Source organism: Equus quagga, chromosome 19 (assembly GCF_021613505.1).
Source record: "Equus quagga isolate Etosha38 chromosome 19, UCLA_HA_Equagga_1.0, whole genome shotgun sequence".
In the NCBI taxonomy this organism is placed as follows: domain Eukaryota; kingdom Metazoa; phylum Chordata; class Mammalia; order Perissodactyla; family Equidae; genus Equus; species Equus quagga.
In genome coordinates this window covers 28798551-28805165 of record NC_060285.1, presented here as the reverse complement: position 1 = coordinate 28805165, position 6615 = coordinate 28798551, and positions in this window count along the sequence as shown.

Genomic DNA, 6615 nt, shown 5'->3' with positions numbered 1-6615 from the left:
TCTCAATCACATACCACTGCACACACAGGATGGCTAAAATGAAAAGGCTGACAATTCTAAATCTTGGGAGGATGTGGAGCGTCCTGGCTCTCAGACAGCAACGGTGGGAATGCAAATGATCCAACCACTTTGGAAAAAGACTTGGTAGTTTCTTATAAATATGAACACGTGTATCTCAGACACAGAAATTCTACTTCTAGATATTTATCCAATAGAAATGAAAACACATGTCCATTAAAAGAATATTTTTGTAGAATATTTACACCAGCTTTTTTCGCAATAACCCAAAACTTGAAACAATCCAAATATACATTCACAGAAGAAAGGCTAAACAAAGACTATTTATTCTGTAGAAAGATACTAAACCATCTTTTGACTTTTGGAACAAATTACTGACATGTCCAATGTCATAAATGAAATATCACAGACGATATGATGAGTAAAAGAAGCCGGATCTAAAATATATACTGTGTGATTTGATTTATGTGAAATTCAAGAACAGGCAAACCTAACTATATTAAAAAAATTGAAATAGTCATTGCCTCTAGGGGGTGGGAGGGACACTGATTGAAAAAGACAGAAGAGAACATTCTGGAGTGATAGAAATATATTTTGATCGGTTGTGGGTTAAAGAAGTGTATCTATTTGGCAAAACTATGTGGTCAAGATTTGTGAATTTAAATGTATGTACATTTAACTAAAAACAAAGACAATCAATAATAATGAATAATCAAGTGGGTGTTGGAGAGTGGGTGTAAGTACAGACAAGATAAAAATGACAGAATTTTGATAATTGCTGAAGCTGAGAGACGACTGCACAGGGATTCATTTAGTCATTCTGCTTCCCTCTTACAGATTTGAATTCTTCCCAAATAGTTAAATTCTGAAATAAGAGAAGACTTCATTCTACATTTAGAATTGGCGTAATGCTCCACAAGAAAGCTGCTTTTTTTGGCCTGAATTGTATTTTATCTGTTATTAACATCATGACTCATGTTTTCTTTGTACTTATATTTGCCTGCTATTTCTTTGCCAATCCTTTTCATTTTAATCACTAAATTTCTTTTTTTATTAAAAAAAATTTTTTTTAAGATATGTTTTTTGGTGAGGAAGATTGGCCCTGAGCTAACATCTATTGCCAATCTTCCTCTCTTGTTTTTTCCTCCCCAAAGCCCTAGTACATAGTTGTATATCCTAGTTGTAAGTCCTTCTAGTTCTTCTATGTGGGACGCTGCTACAGCATGGCTCGATGAGCTGTGTGTAGGTCTGCGCCCCAGATCCAAACCAGTGAACCCCAGGCTGCCAAAGTGGAGCACGTGAACTTAATCACTATGCCACTAGGCTGGCCCTGTAACCATCTAAATTTCTTTAAGTGTATCTCTTTAGAGAGCCTTTAGCTGGATATTGCCTTGTTAGCCAAACTGAAAAAGATTTTCCTTTTAAGATATGCAATAAACTCACGTTATTGAGATGATTGATAGATTTAGTCTTAGTTCTACAATACCATTTCATGTTATTTTTCAAATAAAGTTTTCTTTTACTCTGCAGTTTCATTTCTCTACGGTTTATTTCTTTTGATATTTAGAAGGTATGTATTTTTGCTCTAGTGGTTACCTCTCTATTAATAATTCTATATAATACCTCTAGTCACTTCTTTCTTTGGAAATTTAGTTTTAACTATGAGTAATATTGAAATTAGGCAATACCTGCTTTTCCCCTCACTTCTCTTTCTTCTTTCCTTTTTTCGTTCTCTGATTTTAATCACCGGTATAATTTTAGTTTGGGTGGTTTTATTCCTAACTTCTACTTGCTTTGTGAACTTCAGGTTCTACCATTATATTCCCTATTAATATCTATGAGAATATCACAGAGCCAATTCTACTTTCCATTAATTCTCTTTCTTCTCATACTTTTATTAGTTGTAGAATATCTTCTTTCTTAGGGCACATTAGGTTTGTATACGATCCTGTCATGATTTACCTTTATCTTTTCCTCTTGGTTCTACAGTTAAATATGTTCACTTCGCACCCCCATCCCTTTGTGATGAAGTCCTCCAGTCATTCTGTAGTGGCGGAAGCTCCTTCTCCGGGAGATTCGGAGGAAGAGCTCACAAGAGTGATATTCCCAGATGCCCAGCTTGTTCCTAGCTTCACTTGATTGGTTGTCAATGGCCTTGCATTTGAAAGATAGAAAAATCCGTGTCTTTTATTTCCTGCCTTGAATGTCATAAAGAAAATTTATCACTTGCAAACTCAAAAATATATTTCATTGTTTCTCTGTTTTCCTTTTATTGAGGTAAAATTGACATACATTAAATTCACAGAATTCACCCTTTTTACTGTACGGTTCTGGAGCCTCCAAACAAAGGTTGTCAGAATTCAGCTCCACTCGTTCATAGGACTGAGCTAGGGGTGGCTCTCAGCATCCAGAGACCACCTATATTTCTTGGCTTGTGCCCTTTTCCTCCATTTTCTTTTTTTTTTTTTTAAAGATTTTATTTTTTCCTTTTTCTCCCCAAACCCCCTGGTACATAGTTGTATGTTCTTCGTAGTGGGTCCTTCTAGTTGTGGCATGTGGGACGCCACCTCAGTGTGGTCCAACGAGCAGTGCCATGTCGGCGGCCAGGACTCGAACCAATGAAACACTGGGCTGCCTGCAGCGGAGCGCGCGAACTTAACCACTCGGCCACGGGGCCAGCCCCCCTTTTCCTCCATTTTCAAAGCCGATAATGGTGGGTCAAGTCTTTAGGCTTTGAATCTCTCTGACCCCTTTCCCCCTCGCCTTCTACCTCATTTGTCCTGCCTCCCTCTTTTGCTATATCTCTCTGACTGACTGTCTGCCTTCCTCTTCTTTTTTCAAGGACTTGTGTCACTAAATTGGGCCAAACCAGATAAGCCAGGGTAATCTCCCTTTTTGAAAGTCAGCTGATTAGTAACTTTAATTACATCTGTAACATCCTTTCGCAACAGCACCTAAATTAGTGTTTCATCAGATTATCTTCATGATAAGAATGAAAATGTTAGAGGGATATCTTTAGAATTCTGCCTACTGCATAAGTGCATGAAAAAAACTCACGATTTCTCTCATAAGAGAAATATAATAAGCATACACTGAGGTATCATTTTTCACTAATACGTTGGCAAAGATCAAAGAATATGACAACATACTGATGAAGGAGAGGAATAGCAGGAACTTGGATATATTGCTAGAAGGAGTTTTAATTGTATGATATCTATAGAAGGTAACATGGCAAAATCTATCAAAATTACAAACATCAATACCTGTTTCTCTAGAAATTCTACTTCTAGGAATTTTTCTATAGATATCACATGTGTATGAAATGACCTACATACAAGGTTGGCTACTGCACATTGATTTTAGTAACAAAGTATTGAAAACTACCTAAAGGCCTAGGGGACTAGTTAATAAGTTAGTACAATTTGATATCAATAAAATGAAATACTTAGAATACAATAGAGTATCTTATGAAATGATGAACCTCTTCATATACTGTCGTAAAATGATAAGCAAGACATATTATTTAAAAAATAACTTCTAGGGGGTTGGCTGGTGGCTTTGTGGTTAAGTTTGCATGTTCCACTTCAGCAGCTGGGAATTCACAGCTTTGGATCCTGGGCACAGACCTAACACCATTCGTCAAGCCATGCTGTGGGAGCATCCCACACAAAATAGAGGAAGACTGGTGTAGACGTTAACTCAGCGACAATCTTCCTTAAGCAAAAGAGGAGCATCAGAAACAGATGTTATATAGGGCCATTCTTCCTAAAAATAAATAAATAAATAAAAATAAAAAAGAAGTTTTAGGATAGCAGATATTATATGCAACCAGTTGTACAAAAAGAGGAGAAGCAGAATATAAACCTATATATATTTGCTTCCATTTTGCGTAAAATATCTCTGAAAGTATACGAGAAAAAACCTGATAAAAATTAGTGCCTTCAGGGAAGAGAAATTGGTGGTAGCTGGTGTTGGAGATGGGATCTTGTGGAAGTTTTTGAATCTTGGAGCATATGAATGTATACTCTGTTCAATGCTTAAATGAATAAGTAAACTGTGTAAGCAGGCATTTAATGAGCGCTTGCTATGTACCGAATAGCCTAGAGAGTATCTCCTGGACATCCTCTCTTTCCATCCTTAAGACAGCCTATACGGTTAGTACTAGTCTCCTCCATCTACCGTTGAGAATACTGAGGCTCAGAAAGATGCGTAAGGCTGCACAGGTGCTAGGACATTTGGCCAGGGTTGGAACCGGGGCAATTTTATACCATAATTTTAACCACGACATGACAATAACACTATATAACTAAAAAAGAATATAATCTTAAAATAGAGAATATCTTGTTAAACAAAATATTTACTTTTAGGTAAAATTAAATACATTGCCTGTTTCCCATTTTGTATGTACAGTGGCGTTAGTCCCAAATTAGAGTTTAAGAAATGTTATAGAATCCAAACTGCAGCCGGATGCTGAAGTCTCCTATATAACACCTCCCACAGAGAGACACAATGTTTCTCCTTGAAAACCTGTGGTGACAGTGAACATTTCTCACAAAGTAGTCCATTCCGTGTGATAAGGCAAGTGTCTGTGCTGGGAGATCTGTGCTATGTTGGCCTGAAATATGCTCCCCTCACACCCCCCACACCTTTGTCCTGAGTTTGCCTTCTGGAGCCACCACGAAAATTCTAATGGATCCCTCTTCTTTATGACAGCTCTTCCAACATTCTAAGTATTTTCCTTTTGATGTCAAACTCCATAAGATCCTCTGTTTCTCATACAAACGATTGTAAGTCTCCCATATGCACAAACAGGTAATTCTTCTCTGGGGCACTCCAGTTTGTCAATGGTTTTTGTAGAATATTTTATAAGGGAAGACCGACCAGCAGAAAGTAGGCAGGGATTATCATCTCCAGTTGCGAAATATCAATTTATGAACACAGACAAAAACAGATTATCTTTATGACAAGAGGATTAGCCAGCTAACTTGTATTGAACAGACAGGTATATACAACCCCTAATTATTTCTCACAGTTGCAACTCTTAGATTTTCCACCACCACGGGGCGGGGGTTGTGGGGAGTGGTGGGGAGAGAGGGAGAAGAGAGAGAGAGAATGTCTTGCCTTAAGGACAAGATTTTAATATTATGCCTACTCCATTTAATTTCTTGTAGACTCAGCTTGTTGAAAAAGGAAGAGGCTAAATTCAGAGGAATAAAGTAGAGAAAGTGCAGATAAGTTAAAAATGGAAAAAAGAAACATAAAAAAAGGCTAAAATATAAAATATAGCCCAGTACGCATTAGGGTATTTTTCTCCTTAATGATTTATCTATTGAAGCTCCAGGAGTTTCAAACTAAATATTTGAAATACTTTTTATTAGCATCTAGATGTCAGGCTATTAATAAAATTACATCAGTAAATTATGTAAATAGCTAACATTTTTTACAGTTTATTGTGTACCAGGAACTATTATAAAGACTTCCAATGAAATACATTCTTTTATTTCACAACAACCATATGATGTAGATACTATATTCTCTCCATTTTTGAAGATGAGGAAACTGACGCCTGGAAGGGTTAACCAACTTTTGCAAGGTCATAGAACAAATGATCAGTGAAATTGCATCCAAAACCAAAGAGTTCAGTTTTGAAATAAAGGACAGACTGCAAATTACATAACCCTTCTGTAAAAGGCCAAGCTTGCTTGAGTTTCTTTTCAAAACAGGTAAACATATTGAAATTCAGCAATATGCAGAATCAATAATAGCTTTAGACCAGGAAAAAGTTGCCTTAGAGATGGGCAGCCCCTCAGTCACAGAATGGAGGCAATAGATGTAGTGATTGGGTGTGTATGCTTTGAAATCACGTAGGCTGCTTTGAATTCAACTCTGGGCAAGCGGCTTGACCTGGGTGAGCCCCAGTTTCCTCATCTATGAAATGAGGGTAATATAATAATATCTCCTTCAAAAGTCTCTTACCAAGAACAGATGTGATAATATATGTAAATCACTTCACAGTGCTCGACTCATAGTATGCACTTAATAAATGATGGCTATTATATTATTATTATTATAGTGGAGTTTGAGTCATGATACTGGAGGGAGCTTATGCCTGGTAAATTTAATTTTCTCCCTCAATGAAGTTGCTCTTGTCCCTAACCTCCAGGAGTGCCTAATTCAGAAATGTGTGCTTAATAATTAATCACAGATTATATTTTATTGCATTAGCTAATGTTGCTTTCCACTTTTAGCTGTTTCATAACTTCATGGGGAATTTGTCATTTTTTTCATTAACTGAAAGAAAATGTAAAATAAGAAGTCTAGAGAATACTTTTTTCTACCATTTCTAAATTAGAGGGTACTTCTCCTTCCATGGTAGAACATTTATCTTTTATTATAAAGCCTATCAAAATGTCTCTAACAATGGAAATTTCTATGACTGAAGAGCAAATATAGTTTAGGACAGAAATTCAACAGAGTATGTAGCTGAGAGCCTGAGAAAGTCACAGGACTTTCATCCACGCAGAATCATTACACATGGAAAGGAAACAATTTTGTTCAAAGTGAAATTATTATTTTATTATTGACTTAGATTTTAGG